This window comes from Leucoraja erinacea, chromosome 15 (assembly GCF_028641065.1).
Source record: "Leucoraja erinacea ecotype New England chromosome 15, Leri_hhj_1, whole genome shotgun sequence".
Lineage (NCBI taxonomy): Eukaryota > Metazoa > Chordata > Chondrichthyes > Rajiformes > Rajidae > Leucoraja > Leucoraja erinaceus.
Window position 1 is genome coordinate 31,289,260 of NC_073391.1, and position 23,435 is coordinate 31,312,694.

At 44.7% G+C, this 23,435-nt stretch overlaps 2 long non-coding RNA genes across 2 annotated transcripts; one reads left to right on the forward strand and one right to left on the reverse strand.

Annotated features, from left to right (window-relative positions):
* Nucleotides 1-79: 79 nt before the first annotated feature.
* On the forward strand, nt 80-17,182 carry LOC129704125 (uncharacterized). The gene is made up of 3 exons (XR_008724687.1): nt 80-589; nt 5,245-5,344; nt 14,055-17,182. It is a non-coding gene; the product is annotated as an uncharacterized LOC129704125 (long non-coding RNA).
* LOC129704126 (uncharacterized) lies at nt 13,223-13,886 on the reverse strand. Its single transcript, XR_008724688.1, has 2 exons — nt 13,815-13,886; nt 13,223-13,480 (listed from the first exon to the last, which is right to left on the reverse strand). It is a non-coding gene; the product is annotated as an uncharacterized LOC129704126 (long non-coding RNA).
* Nucleotides 17,183-23,435: the final 6,253 nt, after the last annotated feature.

Sequence of the window (23,435 nt, forward strand, 5' to 3'; positions counted from 1 at the left end):
CTACAATCCACTCTCCGGCAACAGTTGCCGTGGGCAACCATTGAGGGAAGCCCAAGCAGAGCAGCAGTGAAAGGTTCCAATCAGCTCAAATGTTTTGTTTCTGGTTTAATTGCGTATTTTGTGGTGAAATTGAATTTGGAGTTCTTTATTTGTGATTGATGTTCAATCTAATGCACGTTGGAGAAGTTGTTCATGAGGTTAAATTGGAACTATTTGCGTATTTATTTGTGTAGGAAGGAACTGCAGATGCTGGATTACACCATTTTATACAAAAAATGCTGGAGTAACTCAGCGGGCCATGCAGCATCACTGGAGAGAAGGAATGGGTGGTGTTTCGGGTCGAGACCTTCAGACCTTTTTGAGTAATGAATTGTCTAATTATCTCACACTTTTAACGAAGCAAACTATCTTAAAGTGGGGTAATTATTCATGAAAAACTGATGCCAAACCACATATATTTGGACAATTTATCAAAGTTCGTCAAGGAATTGATTGAACAACATCAACCTGTTGGCAATATCTCAGATGGACATGCAAGAGAAGATGGACAGACTTATGGAGATCACCCCAAATCCCTGGTCTATCTTTGGTGAGCACGGTTAACTGACTTCAGGAAGCAAGCTGGAGTACATACCCCAATTAGCTTCAATGGTGCAGAGGTGGAAATGGTTGAGAGCTTCAAGTTCCCTGGTGTTAATGTTACCAATGATCTGTCATGGACCAACCACATTGGTACAACAGCCAAGAAGGCTGAACAGCCAAGTGTCCCTACTTCCTGAGTAGACTGAAGAAATTCACCATGTCGCCATCGACTCATATAAACTTGCACTGATGCATCATAGAAGGCACACTGTTGGGTTACATCACAGCTTGGCTTATGAACAGCTCTGCCCAAGACAACAAGAAATTGCATAGAGTTGTAGATGTTTCACAGTCCATCACACAGACCAGACTAAAGAAGGGTCCCAACCCGAAACATCTACATAATAAATAGAAATGAGGACATAACCAAAGTTCTTCAGCGGCATTGTCCTATGTGTAGGCACAAAATGCTGGAGTAACTCCTTCAGTCTGAAGAAGGGTCTCGTCCCGAAACTTCACCCATTCCTTCTCTCCAGAGATGCTGCCTGTCCCGCTGAGTTACTCCAACATTTTGTGTCCACCTCGATTTAAACCGGCATCTGTACTTCTTTCCTACAAAAAATGTCCAATGTGTGTTGTTGCAGTACTCAAAGAGCTGGAAGTTAGCAACATGACCATCCTGCACCCTAACTTCCGAAACTAAATCCCCTTATTCTCTGGTCAATCATCTTAAACAAAATGCTATATCCAAGGACAAAACCTATTGTCCTAACAGTGAAAAGGTGGGTTGGTTAGGACACCTGCTTCAAAGGACCACTGGCACATTGCCCAGAATAGGCTTCTGTTGGATACCAGATCAGAAGCATGGAAAAAGTCGTATCAAGAACACGTGGTATTGACGACTAGTGATGTGTCATCTTATATGTAATTTCATCATCACATAGGCAGCATTTGTTCTTTTGTAGAAGCTACTGTACATGCTCTCTATAAATGGCGTGCAGAAGTGAATAGGTAAACAAGCCAAAAGAAGTAGGAGAGATTGAATGGCAGAGGATATTCTGGATCTTGGGGCTTTATCAGGTCAGAGCGTGGCTGCTAATGGTGAAGCTAATGCTGGGTGTTCTTTGTCGGTGCCAGAAACATGGTGACTCTTGTGTACTGCCAAGGTGAAGTCTACTCTATGATTTTAGCGGGTTGAATGCAAAACAAAGCATTTCACTGTACCTAGGGACATGTGACCATAAAGTATCATTGAGTTGAATCATGGGGCCAGAACTGGAGGAATATTAGAGGATTGTAAAATTGGAGGAAATCGCAGAGAGGGATAAAAGGGAAGGGGAAGAAGCCATAGAGAAACCAGCACAATAGAGGAACATGCTGAAATTGAGGCATTGGAAACTAAGCGTGGAGTGGGTGATGGGGTATGGAACCTGATTTGTGTTGTAACATGGAGCGTGGTGTTTCAGCTGAGTTTGTTTACAGGGAGACAATATCTAGAAGATAGTCCATGAGAGAGTCTGGATAACCGAGTCTTGGCTGGGAGTCAATTACCTGGAATTTCTGGCTGTTAAGTTTGATAGTGTTCCTGTGAGCTGGAAGGGCTCATCTGTAATTCCAAAATATCTTAAAGCTGCTGAAGGTGGTGACTTAAAGATGCTTATGTATAGGCTTAAACAGTGAGGCAGTTTGCTTCAAGGCAATATCTTACTGGTTATTGTCTCATAGGTGTGTTACCTCTATATGTGAAGGCAAATTGCAGCTCTTCTAAAAAAAAAAGAATAATTAGTAAACTGAAGGTTTCACATGGTTTACAGTGAACCCTGCTGCTGGTGTAGATAATAGCTCCACCTTATGGAAACACAAGAGACTGCTAATGTCGAAATCCTGAGCAAAGTACTGGAGGAACTTGGCAGGTCAGGCAGCACCTGTGGGGAGAATGGACAGATGATGTTTTGGGTCGGGACCCTTCTAATGGCTTGATCGAGCAAGGCCCCTGTGCTTGACAATGCCCCCCAGGCCAGGGCTTCTGACTTTGCTGATCCTTACCTCATCCCCGGCCACCAACAGTTCAGGATCATTGTCGTTGCCAGGTTTTACAGCTTCACTGTCTACTTCCAGGCCAGGAGTGTCAATGTTGCCGATTCCTACAGCTCACCCGGCTGCCTGTAGGCTGGAACGGTGGACTCGGCTGGATTCTACTGCTCCCCCTGCCGCTCCCCACCCACACCCGGTGGGGCCCTTCACTAATCATGCTCCTACACTATTTCACTCACCCCCTTCTCCTTTAACCCTCCACGTATATCCCCTGAACCTCCCTCCCACCCTTTGCCGTCATTAGACCTGTGTCTGACCCCAGCTCCGACAACTGTCGTATTTTCGCCATCCACCCTGACTTTCAATGCTGTGAGAATTATCCTCAGCAAAGGCCTTGCCTTTATTTCCCTGCGCCCACATCTCAACGAGTTTCAAGCCCATCATGGTGTCAAACTCTTCTTCCATCACCCTGCCTCTGCATATTTTCATCGCACACCCCAGTGTCGACGTCCTCCTCCTAGACTCCCCCTGATCCACTGCGTCCCTCCAAAAAAAAATGCTCCACACATCTCCTTTTAAACTTTGCCTGTTTCACCTTAAAGCTGTGCCCAATATAAAGCAGAAAGAAACATCAATCAGAACAAAACAGCACCTGTTTACATTACAGTTTTAAGCAAATTCATGCACAATAATAATGAACAATGGTACCAAATACAGAATCGCATAATGTTACATCATTTGTTTTAAATAATATTGTTTGGCCCATTCACTCTGTTATCTTTTGTCAAATTTCCCACGATCTAATCCCATGTTCCAGCACACAACACTTTTATCATTGCTCCATGTTTTCAAGACATTGTATTAATGTGATTTTAAGTTTGTGGCACAGGTTCCGCAGTCTGGCCCTGTGCATGGCGGGTCCAGTGCATGCTAATGATTCATGTGAGCATCTCAGTCAAAAGGCAATATCTCTGACCATGGGGGTTGAGCCATCTTCTTGAACCACCTTTGGAGATGCAGTCCGTCTGGTGAAGATATTCGCACAGTGTTATTGGGTTGGGAGTTCCAGAATTTGGAACCATCACATATATATTTCCCTGTCGGGTGGTGGTGTAATTTGAAGGGAATCTGCGGACTTTGCAATGTGCCTGCTTCCCTCACCTTTGCAGCTGAGGGAAGTTGTAGGTCTGGGAGGTGCTGTTGGAGGACCATGGATAAGGAACTGCAGTGCATTTTGTAAAAGGTGCGCACTCCAGCATTGGTGTGCTGCTGAATGAATATTGAGGATATGATTTGGGTGTCACTGCTCCAATCATCTCAGTGGCATACTTGTAGTCTCAAATGCTCAAATGATATTGCCTTTCCCAAATGGATTGATCTGGTCATGTCTGGGTTGAAGCTGATAGAGAATTTTGAACTCCTGTTGGCTGAACTGCAGTTATATATAAACAATGCTAGACACTGATGACAGGGAGAGCAACTGCAGGATTTAACCCGTCTCCTTTGTTATTTTCTGACTCCTCCCATGGTTGTCAGTGGAACTGGCCTACATGCCTTCTTGGGCATTTTCTGTCTGCTCCATGTCAGCCCCTTCCTCTTTAAGATTCCTGAATAATGGCATGTGTGGCCTTTTGCAATGAGAGTATTGCCAGAACAGTTTATCTACTGGTCTGTTTCTTTTCGTTCTAGAAGAATGCAAAATAGTTTCCAATAAAATTAAAAATATTTTGCCCTTCCGTGATGTGATCCCCCCCCCCCCTCATTACCTACACCCCACCCTTCTAGATTCCACCATTTTGACGCACAGCTTTTTGCAGGGAGGGTGGACTGGTTGACCCATCTGCTAATGCAGAAGTCAGAAAATGCCTGAAAATTCAGTTTTGTAGCCGTTCTGAACACATTCCAGAGTTAGACCCCTCGTGAGGAGGGGCAGCTTTCTACCTTGGGACTCCGGAGCTGTCTGTGTTGAGCTTACGCTCTTACCCGGGACTCTGTGTATTTTTCTAAGGTGCTGCAGCCTCCTCCCACATCTCAAGGGTGGTCTGGTTGGTAGCCGAATAGGCTGCTAAAAATTACCCCTTACATATTATGGGTGATAGGGGAGGTGGCTAATGAACATAGGCAAGAGAGGTTCATGGGGAATTGAGGGTTTAGTTTAGAAATACAGCATGGAAACAGGCCATTTGGCCCATGCCAACCATCACACCCATTCATACTCGTTCTACATCAAACCACTTACTCATTCACTCCCTACACAGTAGGTGCAGTTTACAAAGGCCAATTAACCTACAAACCTGCATGTCTATGGCATGTGGGAGGAAACCAGAGTACCTGGAGGAAACTCGCGTAATCACAGAGAGAACGTGCAAACTGCTGTGAGGCAGCAGCTTACCAGCTGCGCCACTGCACAGGATAATGGGTTTGTTCAGAGAGCTGACATGGACCTGATGGGTCGAATGACTCCTTCCGTGGTAAATAAATATTTAAAAATAGAGAAAATGCAAGATCAGCACTAAATCTGCACCCTTATCAATCTCTGTCAACTATTTTCACTGGGGCCTCTACTGGATCACATTGTTGATGAAAGGTAATTAACCTGAAATGGTAACTTTGTTTTTCTCTCGACAGATGCTGTTTGATCTCCTGAGCATGGCCAGCAGTCTTTATTAGTAAGCCTGACACCGCTCCAATGATCTTCAATGCAGTGAAACAGCTATATGTGTAGTAGGTAGGTTTCCAATATTTAAGAAAATAGGAACTGCAGATGCTGGTTTTCACAAAAGGATACAAAGTGCTGGAGTAACTCAGTGAGTTAGGCAGCATCTCTGGAGAAAATGGATAGGTGATGTTTGGGTAGGGACTGATGTAGGTTCCCGAAATGTCAACTATCCATGTTTCCAGAGATGCTGCCTGACCCGTTGAGTTACTCCAGCATTTTGTGTCCTTTTTTCTAATAAGTAACTTTTTTTTAAATTGACCAGGTTAATTTCATTGGTTTACTTGTTAAATGAGTTCCTATTTTCAAAGGTTTATGGATACTTGAAACCGTTTTGAATTTATAATGTTACTATCAGACATTAATAAGTATTCAAAATCGTTTGACTGTGTGGACATCAGATGGGTCGGGGTGTAGTTTAATTGTTTATAACGTCCAAGGTGCCCACCGTACACAGTCCCACCTGTCTGTGTTGGCCCATGTCCCTCTGAACCTTTTCCTATTTCCATGGTACCTGTCCCAAATGTCCTTTTAAAATTGTTAGAAATGTTGTTTAGCTTAGTTTCGTTTTGCGTAGAGATACAGGTGGAGACAGGCCCTTCTGGCCAGCCGAGTTATTGCTCGTCACCTGTGTGATCCGCCATACCCTAGGTTCCATCATACACAACAAGGGAGCAATTTACAGAAGCCACATTACCTACAAACCCGAATGTTTTGGGAATGTGTGACGGAAACCGGGAAGCACGTACAGAGGACAGAAACCCACGCTGGTCACAATGGGAGAACGTACAAACATCCCGTACAGACATCAAGCATAGTCAGGCTGCGAACCTGGTCATCTGTATCTGTAAAAGCAGCAAATCGGTATCTGCACTGCGCCACTGGGCCTTGTCCTTTCCTCATTATTTCAGCACAGTGATGAAAATTGTCATCCCACAATCGTTTCCATCAGCCTATACTCGCAAATAAGCTGCTCACTGATGCTTGTTTGGATTTTCTCAGGACCCATTCCCTCCAGAAAGCTGTTCATAATTATCTGGCCAAGATGAAATTTCAGAGGTGAGATGAAAATCTGGGTCTGCCTTGCCATCAAAGGCCACCTGCACAAGTGTTGCATCAGAGAAAAATGGTGAACCTAAAGGCATGGCCACATGAAGGAAATCTCTCCAATGGTAAGAGTCATACTCCACATGTAAAGGAAGATATTTGTGTAGGCTTACCTCAGGCAGTTCACTTTGACCAACAATTTCAGCTGTTTTATATCAATGGTCTATATATCAATTATCAGATGGGAATGTGAAGGTAAACACAGATGATCTACAATGTTCAATTCTATTGAGCCAAATGAAACATTGTACTCCTGTGAACAGGCAAGGCTAAAAAACACTCTGGCATTGAGATAGTGAAGGGGCAGCGTATCTCATACAGCCCAGGAAACAGGCCCCGGAGTCCAAAACTTGTCCATGCTGTCCAAAGATAACCCATCTTAGGCAGTCCCATTTACCAACATTTTGGCCCTTGTACCTCTCCAATGTCTTTTAACATCTGTTTCGCAACTGGCATTATGGTATCTGAACTCATAGATGTGGTTTTTGGTTGTGTGCCCCCTATAATGCCACTGCCAATAAGAGTGTGCTTTGTGTAGTTTCGTTCTGATTATGTTTTGAAACCAAATATTGACAAATATCTTTCAGTTGTTACTCTTTTGAACAGGGTTAAGCATTCTAGGCTTTCTATCTTTTAAGGGGAAGTATTAAACTGTTATCCAGAGCTGGACCAACATAAGGCTGAGTAGTTTTTTTCCCCCTAGTCGACCTAATCGCACAGCCAAAAATAGATTTAACGAAAGTAAATGCTGAATATTTTAGCCAGCTGTTACTCGACACGTTTCACCATATGTGAACCTGGTATCTGCATTTCTCCAAGTATGTAAGAAACATCCCATCCTACTCTTCGATGCCACAGACGATAGTCGTAACATACAAATTTAGTGCAAACACCCCAAACACGGTTTGGGAAATCTCAAGCCTGCGAAGGAGACCGAGGTGTCTCTGCTAAACTCCTCAAGCAATTGTTTTGAGAGAGATTGGGGAATGTCAATATCCTCATCTGCTATGCAATCACCCAATTGTAATGGAACCGAAACCTGAGCCCTCACTGTAAAATGGGACATAGCACAGATATGCTCAATCCTTCTGTGCTTCCTCTCAGAAGTTGTGAAACAACCATGAAACTTCACGCCACAGCAACCCACAATCCACATAATAGAGGGAATCGGCTCCTCACAGCAGTGTCTGCACCCCAACAAATCAGTAGCAGCACCTCATTTAGAGGGCTTTCACACGCACAACCCCATCATTAATAGGTGAATTGTTGTCAGAGTTTGCCTTCGTTTGGGTGAGATGTAAGAAACCAAGACCAGTATCTGGCTTGTTAGTTGGCCGTAAAATATTCCATGGCCCGTTGCATCAAAGAGAACTGGAGTTTCTCCCCAAGGCATTTCTGGACACTGTTATATCCATCAACGACCATCAGTTAAATATAAGCTTATGTTTTGTTTTATAGATGCAGTTGTGGAAAACAGGCCCTTCAGGCCAATTAGTTTCCGGTGGCCGACCCGACAGTGATCCCCTTAGCGGCATAAAAACTATCCTGCTAAACATAGGGACAATTTATTACAATTTTTACCAAGCCAATTACCCTGACAAACCTATCAGCTTTTGGAGTGGTTTGAGGAACCCGGGAGCACCTGGGGAAACAACTCGCGCAGGCAAGGGCGATAGCATACAAACTCTGTATAGACACGCACCTGTAATCAATGGAGAGCTCGTTGTTCAGAGCGGACTCGGTGGGCCGAAGGGCCTATTTCCACACTGTATCTCTAAAGTCGAAATCCAACAAAGTATCTTTTTGAAGATTACTTTAATTTAACATGGTGTGTGTGCGCAGGAAAGGAGTTAACTGGATATAAAACAGCGCTTAACATATCTGTTCGCCAGATCCTATGTTGTCTCATGTTTATGTGAGTAACTACCAGTCCATACCAGAGTTGGCCTCCATGGAGTGGTATTGGGGGTACTGTTTTCTGACTTGTATCGCAATCCCCCTCTAGTGCTGCACTTACTATGCCGGGTCTAACCAGCTTGACAATCCGTAGTATTATTTCACACCATCAGCGTACATATTAATCCATATGAAGATTCTGAAGCACCTCGAAGAAGTCCCACAAGGCTTGTTACTTTACCTGCAGAAGGAATTCTATATCCGTTTGGTGCAGTGACTAAGAGTTTAAAGGCGGAAACCAAGAGTATAAGTATTAGATATAGCTGTTGAAAATATAAAATAATTGAAAGGTCGTTTTAACAGCGTCAGTACATGATATCTCCCTGTGTAACAGTTCAGTGAACTGTAGAGAAACAGGTTTCATAACCAGTGGGAGGCAATAGATACTAGCACACAGTGCAGACCCGTTTTGTCTGTCAACCAAACCCCGTTCGAGTTGGGGGGGGGGGGGGGTGGGGGGGGGAGGGGGGGGGGGTGGGGGGGGGGGAGAGGCGGGCCCAATGCAGCGTCACACACTAACTAGTCCCCCCTGCCCCCCACACTCACGCTAATTACTCCCCCTCATCTTATATAATTAATATTATTACTTTTCTCCTTTTTTTACCCCTAACCACGCCTATCGACTAACGCATAGCCCCCCAACTATGCAGTCCACATTTAGAGAGGGGAGGGAAAGGGTAGAGATTTGAGGCGCCGGAGAGTGAAGGGGGCAAAAATAGACAGACCAGAGATGACACGAGACCCAGAGAGAGAGGGCACGAGGATAGAGGGATCGGTGGAGAGGAGGGATAGAAGCAGGGAGGTGGGGTGAGGGGGAACAAAATAAGTGGAGGTAATGTTGGGAGAGATCGAGGGGTTTAATACAATCTAGAGAGGATGGTGAACGTGTGAGAAACAGGGAGTAGGAGGGTGATTGTGAAGAGGTCAGGGTGGTGTGGAGGGGATGTGGTTATCAGGGGGGGAAGGCTATGAGTGGTTGGGCGTAAGGGAGCAGCAAGAGACGGTGGTGTGTAGTGGAGAAGATGCGCGGGTGAGAGAGCAAAACATACAAAGTGTGGGGTGCGTGAAGAGGGGAAATGCTCAGAAAAAAGGTCAGAACCACTGATAGAGGGAGTCGAGAAAACAGGTGACGCGAAATATGGATGAGGGGGGTGTGAGGGAAAACAGGGTCGAGCGGAGAGTAGGGTGGAGATTTGGATGGCGAAAACGATTGATCAGTCGAGGCCTGGGAGGGTAATGGTGATTGGAGAAGACGAGAGTCAAAAGGCGGGTGGTGGAAAAAAATAGGGGGTCGACGGTTCAACGATTCGGGAGATGCATATGGGCAGATGAGAGCAAGTCCGAATTGAGCGTACAGCCCTCAACACCATAGTTTGTGTTTACTTCAGAACCCAATAGAGGTGCAAGCATCTAAATTGTTCTTCAACCGGTAGGGCAAATTTGAACTTGGCATAAAGCTTTAAACTGTCCTCAACACATAACTATATGATTCTTCATTTCAGAACACCAAATTAAAGTGTACTCACACTCGCTGTAATACTGTTGTTCCCGGGTGTCTAATTTCAGAGCCGTCAGAGTGGACAGAGACTAATTGACCAAGAGCTCCAGCATGTTGCAGATATTAATTGAGAGGCCCGAAAAGCATAAATAAGGACAGATACCATAAGCCACTGGTTGGTAATTATGTCACACAGTACAAAAGAAAGAAGTCCACTGGGAGGGCCTCCAGGAAGAAGCGGGGGCAGGCCAGACAGCACAAGTGGGGAGTAATCGAATGGTTTTTGTAGCATGCACCTAACTGATCTGTCTGGGTGGACAGATAATGGGGGTGGAAAAATAATTTACAAATGAATCAAAACGCAAAGACAAGAATCCTCGCATATTAAGCGGTGCCGGAGGGGGTGCTAGGTGAGAGGACAGCGGAGGAGAAAACTTACAGAAATCCTGACGGCAAATACCAACGTACTGCTGGCGTTAAGTGGTGGCGTTCTCCAGGACGTCAGAAAGTCGCAGGCACAGATGAGTCCAAAAACCGGTTCAACAACAAGACTTTTCTTAGTGATAGTCGAGAACTACGTTCAACAGAAGGAGCCAATTGTTTTTTAACTAACTATTTGATCTAGAGTGGCGGGCGAGGGGACAAATCCAATGAACATACTAGATAATAGATGGCGTGGAATAAATAACCTGAAAGTGCTTTTACACATGTCATGTTACACAGACATACAACTAAAAGGGGAGGTGGCATACGAGAGTACAAGTGACTGTTGAGTCCGCAAAAGGTTGTATAGCAATACCCATGCATCTATCCAACGGCAAACTACCAGCTCACTACTACTACTTTTAAAACCATCCCCATGCTGGTAACGAAGATACTGTGGCCTCAAACGAACCAAAACAATGTTATTTAAGTTATGCCCAAAAATAAGAGGATCAGTTGAAGTGGAGTACAAGTTGGGTCCACAAAAATCGCAGGCCGGGTTACCACAGGTGAGCAGCGCATGACGGCCAACCACGACACCCCCCAATCCTACACTAACGTCCCGACGTCATGCCTGTGTTTGGGCCAACACATCACCTTTAAAGCCAGGTATACTCCAGTTTGGCAGTGCCTGACTCTGGCACTGGAGGAGGCCCACAGAGATAGTAAGTTCAAATATGGTAATGAGAGAGCGTATTTAAACAACATTGGTGTGAGGTCCACCCTGGCACACAATCTTGACGTCTCCATACATCGCATGAACAATGGATTTAAGGATTGTTGTGCACATGCAGTACTACCTGCAGGTGGCACTGGGGTGGGCAAATGACTCTTGTCGCTGGTCAAAAACACTAAACATGGCCACTGGAAAAGCAAGTGCAAACGGGGGTGAACGGACTATAAAATAAGTCAAAGGGGTGGCTAAATAATAAAATAAAAATCCGAGAAAATCTTGAACATAAATAAAGGACAAAGTATGCTTGTGATGATCCCGCAGCTAAGGAGGGAATGGATGTGATTGAGTTGGGTTCAATGAACCGGGTCCGAAGTCCCAAATGTCGGCTGTTCCATTCCCTCCTCGGAGATGACCAATACCTGAACCGTTTTTTGCTTGTCGTCTTCCAGCACTCTGTAATGTTGCCAGAAGCATAAGATCCAGTGGAAGAAACATTATTAGGACATAGATCGAACACCAGAACTGCGAGTCCCTACCACTTTCTGGCAATTCAAGTCATGGGCGATTGGTTTCATTTTTTTCCCCTCTTAATCCCATTCTCCTGCTCGCTCCCTGTAACATTGGACCCATTAAAAAAAACGTGATGGTTTAAGCTTGCATTGTAAACCCAACTGATTTGCTTCTTTGTAAAGGCAAACATTTTCAATCCTCTTGCAGAAAGCTCTACAACTCCAATATGGTCTAGACGTATATGATAGATAGACGGCGGGTGAATCATGTCAAAATGGTAGGCAGCCCTCCATCCTCAATGTCAATTAGATTTTTGTATGTCATTTAGAGATCCATGTGGAAACAAGTCACTTTGGCCCACTCGAGTCCAATGAACGTGCAGTTGATCCCCTACATTAACACGGTCCTAACACAACACAAGGGGAATCTTACAATTTGAACACAAGCCAACCTTGTGCAGTACTGCTTTTTGGAGGTTCCATTTTGAAATAAAGCTCTGTGTGCCCTCTAAGCTGTTTACTGCAACATAAATGCCTTAGTCTAGCTGGAGCTGTGACTCAGCATCTCTACTGGCTGCGCTACCGTTTCACCCTGTAATGTTAACAATGGGGCAGAGGTGAATTGGACACTACCCTAGTTCACGGTAGGACCGTTCGGAAGCCTGGTAACAGAGGGGAAAATGCTGTTCCTAAGCCAAGCAATGTGTGTTTTCAAGCCTTCGTATCTTCTGCCCAATGGGAGTGGGGAAGTTGGAGGAATGACCGGGGTGGGTCAAGTCTTTGATTATGTTGACTGCTTTTCCGAGGAAGTGTGACTGTCCTGTGAAGTGGCTCAGCAAGCCATTCGTCTGTATAAAGCTTCCACACTCTGCTGGAGTGTGTTTACCACACTGACCGCAGTGGTTTAAGATGGTGGCCCACTACCTTCTCGAGGGCATTGGGGTTGGATAATAAATACTGGCTTTGCCAATGACGCCCACATCCTGGGAATGAATAAAACTAACAGAGTGGTCTCATCACTGGATACTTTTAACAAAACAGTCCACAAGAAGAAAGGATAAATATGGGAAAAATTAGGCAGGAAAGACAAGCTGGTGAGTCTGGGCAGAATCAGACAAGGGGTTGACAGTATTCTTTCAGTGCACTGAGAAATGGAGCGCAAATAATCGGGAGAAGTTACTCCAGCGCTTGGATCAAGATGACATACTGTAACACACTTGTTGTGTTTGGATGAGGAATCCATTTGGGGTGAATAGGAAATGAATTAATCACTGCAATAATATACTGAAACCAGAATTGTAGAGTGTGGAATCTGGTCAACTTTTGGTCAAACCCCTAACATTTTTCTGTCTCCTTATGATGTATTTGTTTCTCCCAAGGCGACTTTTCAGTCTTTGTTCTAAGTACACTTGCAAGTTTTTTTCTTTCTGTGGGTTAGATCACTGGTTCCACTGTGGGGAAATCCGGCCTCTGGTCCAGACTCTGATTCGGGCGAGGCTCAAGGCTGAATGTTGCTCAATCTGGGACTAATCCCTCTCGTGCAGACTCTGACCAGCACCATTGGCAAATTGGCTTCAGTTTCCTTTTCTTGCTAGAGTAAAAAAGATTCAATTTCTGTAAAGAGGTGTAGTGATGGGGAAATTGTGTGGGAGGGGAAGCAATTTCAGTTTCACTTTAGTTTATTGTCATTGTACCGAGGTACAATGAAAAGCTTTTGTTGCATGCAATCCAGTCAGCAGAAAGACAACACATGATTACAATGGAGCCATTTACAGTGCATGGATACATGATAAAGGAATAACGTTTAGTGCAAAGTAAAGCCAACAAAATCCGATCAAGGATAGTCCAAGAGTCATCAATGAGGTAGATAGTAGGTAGGTATGGTACTAATGGGACAGTAAATCGTGGATGCTGGAAATCTGAAATAAATAATATGCATTTGGTAAACATAATGTCTTTGGTAAACATAATGCCAAGATAAACCAATCTCTTCTGATCCATACCCCTCAATTCCCAGCATATCATGGGCCTATCTAAAAGCCTCTTAAACGTCACTGGCATATGGCCTTGTTCCCTGTGGGAGTTTGAGGCGTGTAGTCTGGCATCCATGTTTACAAAATTACGATAGTGATTGAACTTTAAAAAAATATTTCAATGGCTGCAAAACATTATGGATGTCCTTTAGTTATGCAAAATATTACAGAAATGAAAGCAATTACAACCCAAAACCTGATTTACAAGATCAACACTGACCAGGCTCCTTCGGCCTCCCATTTTTCATTTGACCTCCAAACTAGAATGTGCACACAGCAAATAACTCATTGTTGGGGGTGGGCATGGAGTGGGTGGGTGTGGAAGGTTAATGCTGGTGGAAACACGTTGAACTTGTTTATTTGCCACGTCAGGCAGCCAAGTGGCGCCACTCTCTGAACGTGCCTGAATTGAGTGTTTCTAACAAAAAAGAAAATGTCACTCCCTTTGTTCTGTCCACAGAGAACAGCAGAAGGGCGACATGGTGGCGCAGCGGTAGAGTTGCTGCCTCACAGCGCCAAAAACCCAGGTTCTATCCTGACTACGGATGCAGTCTGTACCGAGTCTGTGCATTCACTCTGTGAACGTGTGGATTTTCTTTGGGAGCTCTAGTTTCCTCCCACACTTCCAAAGATGTATAGATTTGTAGATTAATTATGGCTTTGGTAAAATTATTAATTGTCCCTAGTGTGTAGGATGGGGATTGCTGGTTGGCATGGGCTTGGTAGATCGAAACGCTTGTTTCCGCACTGTATCTCTAATGTCTATGTAAAGTAAAGCAGAAATTGAACAAATGGCAAATCCCTGCTGCCCACCTCCGCCACAATGTCTTTGGACAGATTTCTTGTGTGTATTTTGCGGAGACATAAAACCACGTTGGTGAATCTCAGGGAGTTGAGACCAATCGCACCATGGTATTCTCCTTAATTCTACTAGGGAGGGAGAAAAAGCCCTTTGTCAGAGGGAGCTTTGGAGAAGGGCCGACATAATTTGTCAGTTCCAAAGCCAGCACCACCACCATCCTTGCCGCAATTAACAGAAGCTGGTCTATTCTGAGGCACCCTTCAACATCCTGCCTTTCGACAGTGACCTGGATATGTCTGGAAAATAAGAATATAAAAGCAGATTAAAATCTCTGTATTTGTTTAATGTATATTTATTATGACAGGAAACGTTGTATATTTGACCTTTTATGGATCTTCGCCTACACATGATATTCCTGGAGCTCCCTGTATTCACAAAGTGCCATTTGCTCTTAATTTATGTCTCTCTTTCATGATGTGCAATAGACTTATAAAAGTCCATCATTTATTTTACCTTTCAACAGACAGGCAGACCTTTGCTCAGAGAAAACTGTTATGAAAGGATCTCTCTCCTTATTATTCCTAATAATAGCAATAACAATTAATAAATCACTGGGCGCAAGACTGCAAGAAATTTTAGAGAGTTGTTGATGTAGGCCAGTCCATCACATAGGCCAAACTTCCCACTATTGATTCCTTCTACACTGCACGCTACCTCAATAAAGTAGCCAACCAAATCAAAGACTTGCCTCATCCCTTAGACTCCAACTACACTTCACGCTACCTTGAAAAAGCAGCGAACATAATCAAAGACATGTCCCACTCCGGTCATTCCTTCTTCTCCCTGCTCCAGTGCATCAGAAGATACAGAAGCTTGAAAGCATGCACCACCAGACTCGGGAACAGCTTCTTCCCCTCTGTTATCAGACTTCTAAGCAGTCCTTCCCTCAGCTAAGATGATTCACCGCTAGCCCATTGTTGACTTTGAACTGTGTCTAAGGAAATGATGTGCTGCAATGCTGACAACTATATTCTGCACTCTGTATCTTCCCCTTTACTCTAGTTATTTTACATGATACCATGGGTTAAAGAACATGGATAGGTGATGCTTCGGGTCGGGACTCTTTCAGACTGAGGAACGTTCTGCAGGGATGCTCTCTGGCCTGCTGGGATACTCCAGCACCTTGTGTCTTTTTTTTATTAACTTGAGACCAACCAGGACAAAACAGTTTACTATTAGCAATTGTAGACACAAGGATGCTGGTTTACAAAAAAAGACACAAAGTGCTGGAGTAATTCAGCAGGACAGGACAGATAGAGCATGTTCTCCAGAGATGCTGCTTGGCCTACTGAGTTACTCCAACACTGTGTCCTTTTTCACGATTAGCAGTTCATCTGTCATCCTGGACGTTCATTCCTTCCTTCATTACTGTACGATGGATGCAATGTAATTTTAATTTTACACGTCCCACTTCTCCACAAACACACAACGTGTAGGAAGGAACTGCAATTGCTGGTTTAAACAAAAGATAGACACAAAAAGCTGGAGTAACTCAGCTCTTCAGGCAGCAACTCTGGAGAGAAGGAATGGGCGATGTTTCGGGAAGAAGGGTCTCGACCTGAAACATCACCCATTCCTTCTCTCCAGAGATGCTTCCTGCCCCGCTGAGTTACTCCAGCATTTTGTGTTTATCTTTGCCACAAACACATAACCTGTCTATCCCTGAAGGGCAAGAATAGAGGTTGCATGGAAAGATCATAACATACAATTCTTCTCCAGGTCACACACCACATCAACTTAGAAACATATTGCCGTTCCTTTACTGGGTTCAAGTTCTGTAACTCCCTGCCCAACATCATTGTGGGAGAATCTGCCAAAAGGACACCAGCGGTCAAGAAGTGTCCCGACCCAGAAACGTTGCCTACACATGACTTTCAAATAATGCTGCCTGATCTGCTGAGTTACTCCAGCACTTTGTGTTCTATATAACTGAGATTGCAAGATAGCCGGAAATCCTTCACAATAGTTTGAGTTAGGTCCACAAGTTAACCAGCTTGTGCCTTTTGATGGAATCTCTGTGAGGCCAAGCTAGCCCCACAAGATGAATCAGATTCTTCAGCCCACCATGGATTTCATTGCTTAGAGTAACTTTTAAATGCTTTTCCACTCTTCCTTAAGGCTGTTGGTGTTAAAATCCGATATTTATTTTTGCAGTCTCTGGGCCAAACCATTCCGAGTTTATGTCTTTTTCTTAATTTACACTTTATATAATCCATTTTCTGGGTTCATTAAAAAGGCTAGGGATTGAATATTGTTCAAGAGCACTTACCTTGATAGATTCACCCACCCTGAGCAGCCCTCAAACCGACGATAATCCTTCGTTCTTCAGGCCGTATGTACCCATGATGGCACTCTCTGCGTGCTGGTCCCAGAAGTAGATCTGCGATCATTGATTACAATTGGTCCACTCTTTTAAACCTCTACTCCAGCAGCACCATTTCTTACTCTCACTATGCTACTAAACTTTAGACTTTAGAGATAAAGTGCAGAAACAGGCCCTTCGCCCCACCGAGTCCACACCGAGTCCACTGACTAGCGATCGCCCCATACACTAGCACTACCCTACACACTAGTGTATATAATTTTACCGAAGCCAATCAAATTACAAACCTGTACGCCTTTGGAGTGTGGGAGTAAACCAGAGCACCCGGAGAAAACCTATGCAGTCACGGGGAGAACGTACAAACTCCGTACAGACAGCACCTGTAGTTGGGATTGAACCCAGATCTCTGTCACTGTAAGGCAGCAACTCTACCGCTGCACCATTGTGTCGCGCGCAAATGTTATTCCCTTTATCCTGTATCTCTGCTCTGTGGATGACTTGATTGTAATCGTGTAGTCTTTCCACTGACTGGGTAGCACGCAACAAAAAAGCTTTTCACTGTACCTCGGCACTCGTGACAATAAACTAAACTCAGACCTTTTCTCCCTCTTTACCCTGCCAGGAACAGCAGAATTCTCAGCTGTATCTGTGGCCCTCACTGTTTTTTTTGCTCACTGGTTAAGTTATATTGGTTTTCACCAGAAGCTTGGCTCATTGGTCTAGATGTGTGAATTCAAATCTCTTGTCAGAGTTAGAAATTCAAGTAATGAAACAAATATAAAATTACAAAATTGCCTTAAATCGTGAAATCTTGTATTGTTATGGAAAGAGAAATGTTGGATGGCACAGAACTTCCTACAGCTAAACGAGAGCAAGTCTGAGTTCATCCTACTCGGCCCCTCCGACTCCTTCAAAACGATACCAGGCAGGCTTGGAAGCCTAACCTCCTTAGTCAAACCGCACGTCAAAAACCTTGCAGTGATATTTGACTCCGCATTAAAGTTTGACAAGCAAGTCAACTCTGTGGTAAAAGCTAGTTTCTTCCAGCTTCGTACCATAGCTAAAATCAAACCATTCCTCCAATTCGACAACCTTGAAAAAATCATCTACGCATTCATCTCCTCCCGCCTTGACTACTGCAAATCCCTGGCATCAGCCAATCATCCCTGTCCCGCCTGCAATTGGTTCAAAACGCCACAGCGAGACTTCTGACGGGTACCCGTAAAAGGGACCACATCACCCCGATTCTGGCCTCTCTCCACTGGCTCCCAGTACTGTACAGAATCAACTTCAAGCTCCTCTTATTCGTAAACAAAGCCCTTAATGGGCTTGCCCCCTCCTAGATCAAAAATCTTTTAACCCACCATTCTACCTCCAGGTCCCTCAGGTTGGCCGACTTGGGGCTACTGACTATCCCGCGGCCTATGTTTAAGCTCAGGGGTGACCGCGCTTTTGAACTGCCCCCTCCATCGACTCCTTTAAATCGAGGCTTAAAACCTATTTCTACTTCCTAGCGTTAGTTCGACATTTCAAAATTTGTTTTTCCACTCACATCTGAAGTTTTTAAAGCAAAAGAATTTGAAAGTCTATCAACACTGGTTGGCCTAAAAAAGGGTTGGCAGATATGGACAGAGATACAACCTTTGAGACATTGAATAGAGATACCTGCTGATTTCTCACAAGGTCAATGATTTGAAGATGAATAGGTGGGATGGTCTTTTTGATGGAGGGAGGTGAGGGAGGTGTTTATAGCCCCTTACCTAAAATTGGAGAATGCAATGTTCATGCAGTTGGGCTGTAAGCTACCAAAGCGAAATATGATGTGCTGATCTTCCAATTAGCATGTGGCTTCACTCCATATGCCAGCCCTACATTGTGATCAACGTTTGTCTCTAACTCAAGAGCTGTTGGGGTCCGGGTGCTGGGAAGGATTCAAATGCTAGATGTAGTATGGTACGGAGGGAAGGTGGTCCTTCTTCTTCTTGCGTATGGCGTGCACAGGCTAAAGTTGTTCTATTTGATCTTATTTGTGCACGCCAGGTTGATTGCATTCGTCGAAACAGGGCGGACTACGTGAAGGTTGCAATCTTCCACCCCAAAGGTGGTCCTGTTAATGGTGCATTAAACCACTTGGATATAAACAAACCCATACTGCTATTCAAAGGTTAAAGTACATGGCCAGGCCAACTTGCTCTTCACTGCATTTCCTCTCCAAAACGACAGTGACCACAATTTACAAGAATTTTTAAGAATTTCCAGACATCCAAAGGACTCCAAAATTGCAACATAAAAAGTAATAACATAAAGGGAACGTCTCGTTCCACCCTTCCTCTCAGTGAGCTGTCTTCCTACCCATTCCTATTCTTAACACAAACAAAACAACAAAATGCTGCAAGTCTCAGATTTAAATGAATAACCTACCGAGTTAACATTATTGCCATTGTTGGAAAGAGTTCAAAGGTTTAGTTTAGAGATACAGCATTTATGTTATCCTACTTTCTCATGCACTCCCTACACACTAGGGGCAATTTTACAGAGGCCAATTAACCTACACACATGTATGTCTCTGGGTTTAGTTTAGTTTATGGATACTGCATGGAAACAGGCCCTTCGGCCCACAGAGTCTGCAGCGACTAAAGATCATCAGTTCTATCTTATCCCAGTTTTGCATCCTACGTACTAGGGGCAATTTCCAGAAGCTAATGAACGTCTTTGGATTGTGGGAGGAATCCGCAGCACTCGGAGAAAAACCCAAGCGGTCACAGGGAGAACGTACAAACTCCATATCGACAGCACCCGAGATGAGGATCAAACCCAGGTCTCTGGTGCTGTGAGGCAGCAGCCCTACCACTGTGCCACTGTGTCACCCACTCCGTAGAAGGATTTTCTAATTCACTCCTGAAAGATCTTGCCTGAATCTTTATACATTTCCCCTAGCCTTGGATCCTAACCAGTGGAGACATTTTCCCTCTTTCCACCAAGCTTTTTACAATTTCTACCGCCTTGTAAATACACAGCATTTTTAATCAGCAATTGTTTCAATATTTTCACATCAGAATCAACTTTGTTGTGCCCTTTCTAAATGGATCCTATCTCTGTTTTTGTTAGCTGGGATAAACAAAGAATTACAATTCATATACAGCAGAGAAGCAGACAATACAATACAACCTGTTTTAATGCCCCATTTTGGTGATACTGAGATGCACAAGCAACAAGATTCCAACCATCAAAGGGGAGGCACGAAAACAGCAAAGATAATTTCTCCAATAATCAAAGTGCTTGCACACGTCTATGTACATAACAAACTTATCCAAGGTTACGAAATTACTTAATCAACTGATTGTGTCCCTCTTTCAGTTTTGTTGTTACTCCCAATATCTAGTAGATATCTCACAATTTGTTTCAACTCTTGCTCATTCATTTTTTTTCTCTAAATGTAATCTTTTTTCTCTTTTTGTAGACACAAGGAACTGCCGATACTGGAATCTTAAGTAAAACACAAAGTGCTGGAGTAATTCAGCGGGTAGGCAGCATCTGTGAAGGGAATGGATAGGAGGTGTTTTAGGTCGGGATCTTTCTTCAATATGAAGGCCAGATTGAAGAAGCATCTGAGCTTGATGGGTCCCAAACTGTTCTTTTCCTCCACAGATGCTGCCTGGCCCATTGTTACTCCAGTACTTTTACTATTTTCTCTCTCTCTTTCTCTCTCTGCCAATCTCTCTTTCTCTCTCTCTCTTCCTCTCTCTATTTCTTTATCTCTCTTGTTTGCAAGTGGATGCTGCATTTCTTCAGTCACTGTGAGATATACTGATGTTGAGAAACATGCCTCACATCATGGAAACAGACTCTTCGTCCCACTGAGTCCACGCCAGCCATTGATCATCTGTTCACACTAGTTCAATGTGATGCTATTTCATATTGTTCACTTCCATCTATATCCCTTCCCCTGCCTTTACATTTCACTCCTTTTCTCTCCATATCTGACACACTTTTGTCTCCATTTCATTTCTAGTCTTTGTCCACCCCTCTGGTAATCAAACCACCCTCGCTTGTATCCACCCATCACTCGCATGCCATTCTATGGTATTTCGCATCTACTCCTTACACACTGGGGGCAATTTAGAGAAGCCAGTTATTCTGCAAACCCGCATGTCCTTGGAATGTGGGAGGAGCCTGGAGCACCCAGAGGAATCCTATGCGGTCACAGGGAAATTGTGCAAACTCCACACAGACAGCATCCAAGGTCAGGATCAAATCCAGGTTTCTGGCACTGTGAGGAACGGCTCCACCTACTTCGAGCTAGTCTTGTCTTTAAGAAGTTTAATCTTTTAAAAATTACCAAGGGGTGGAATTTAATGCTGCCTGCCCTGTGTTGTTTCTCCTGATAGTGTACTTCAATGTAAACATTTCCCCCCTTCCCCTTTGACTTATATCCCTTACTCTGACTTTACATTTCACTCCTCTACTCTCCTTATATACCCTTTTGTCTCCCTTTCATCTCTAGCCTTTGTCTATTCATCTGCCAATCAAAACCCCCATCACCTGTATCTGCCTATCACTTTTCTTCAGGGAACGGGGGTTCCCCTCCTCCACCATAGATGAGGCTCGCACCAGGGTCTCTTCCATACCCCCGCTACACTGCTCTCTCTCCCCATCCCCGCACTCGCAACAAGGGCAGAGTCCCCCTAGTCCTCACCTTTCACCCCGCCAGCCGTCACATACAACAAATAATCCTCCATCATTTCCGCCACCTCCAACGTGACCCCAACACTCACTCGCCACATCTTCCCATCTCCCCCCATATCTGCCTTCTGCAAAGACCGCTCCCTCCGCAACTCCCTTGTCAATTCTTTCCTTCCCTCCCGTACCACCCCCTCCCCGGGCACTTTCCGTTGCAAACACAAGAAATGCAACACCTGTCCCTTTACCTCCCCCCTCGACTCCATTCAAGGACCCAAGCAGTCGTTCCAGGTGCGACAGAGGTTCACCTGTATCTCCTCCAACCTCATCTACTGCATCCACTGCTCTAGATGTCAGCTGATCTACATCAGTGAGACTAAGCGGAGGTTGGGCGATCGTTTCGCCGAACACCTTCGCTTGGTCCGCAAGAACCTACCTGACCTCCCAGTGGCTCAGCACTTCAACTCCCCCTCCCATTCCCAGTCCGACCTCTCTGTCCTGGGTCTCCTCCATTGTCAGAGTGAGCAACACTGGAAATTGGAGGAATAGCACCTTATATTCCGCTTGGGGAGTCGGGCATGAACATTGAATTCTCCCAATTTTGTCAGCCCTTGCTGTCTCCTCCCTTTCCTCAACCCTCGGGCTGTCTCCTCCCATCCCCCAGCCCTCGGGCTCCTCCTCCTCCTTTTTCCTTCCTTCTCCCCGCCACCCCGTATCAGTCTGAAGAAGGGTTTTGGCCCGAAACATTACCTATTTCCTTCGCTCCATAGATGCTGCTGCACCCGCTGAGTTTCTCCAGCATTTTTGTGTACCTCCGCCTATCACTTGTCAGTTTTTGTCCCACCTCTTTTCCGGAAACCGGAGCACCCGGAGAAAGCCCACGCGGTCACAGGGAGAAGGTATAGACTCTGTACAGACAGCACCCGTTGTCAGGATCGAACCAGGGTCTCTGGCGCTGTAAAGCAGCAACTCTACTGCTGCACCACTGTGCCGACCCAGACTCTGTGCCGACCCGTAGCTCTGTGACTCTGTGGTCCATATAAGATGGGATCAGTGCAGGAATAGTGTAAGTGGGTAGTTGACAGTCCATGTGTAATCGAGGGGCAGAAGGGTGTGTTTCCGTGCTGTATGACTCTGTGTTTACTGCCAAGCAAGTTTTATCTGCTTTAATGTCCTAAGCTTCTCTGCACATAGCTGGCATTTGTAATTGATTTCATGTTACAACAAGAAAAAGAGCCATGCGCCATCAACATGACATAACTAATCTTTGTAACAGGGTCACATGATAAACAACAGTGATCCCAGTCAGAATGAATAACAACAGAAAGAAATTTTACATAAATTCTACCAGAAATCTGGGTTTAATTATCTAGCGAGATTAAAGCCAAGCTTTCCAGATATAATGTTAAGAAACATTGCTACTAGCAGAATGCATTAGTATTGATCTTTCTGTCCTGGGCCTCCTCCTTTGCCAGGGTGAAGCACTCAAATTGGAGGAACAGCACCTCATGATCTGCCTCAGTAGCTTACAATCCAATGGCATGAGCATTGAACCCTTTAATTTTACCCCCCATCCCTCTCTTTCCTGTGCCCCATCCATTTCTCCCACTATCCTGTTCCCCCTTTTTGTCTTCCCACCTCGCCCGCCCCCCCCCCCCCCCCCCCCCCCCCTTCCCTTCTATATCCCTCCCTCTGGCTTTACACTTCACTCCTTTTCTCTCCTTATCTGACACCCTTTTGTCTCCTTGTTGTTCCGAGCCTTTGTCCACTTATCTGCCAATCAAACACCCCTCACCTGTATCCTCCTATCACTTGCCAGGCTTTGTACCACCCCCATCTCTTTATTCCAGCTTCCTCTCCCTGACAACAATTAGTCTGATGAAGGGTCGCCTATCCATGTCCAACCTCGGTGACCCTTCTTACCACATTGAAACTTGCAGACAATGAAAGGCATAGATAGAGATACAGTACATAGG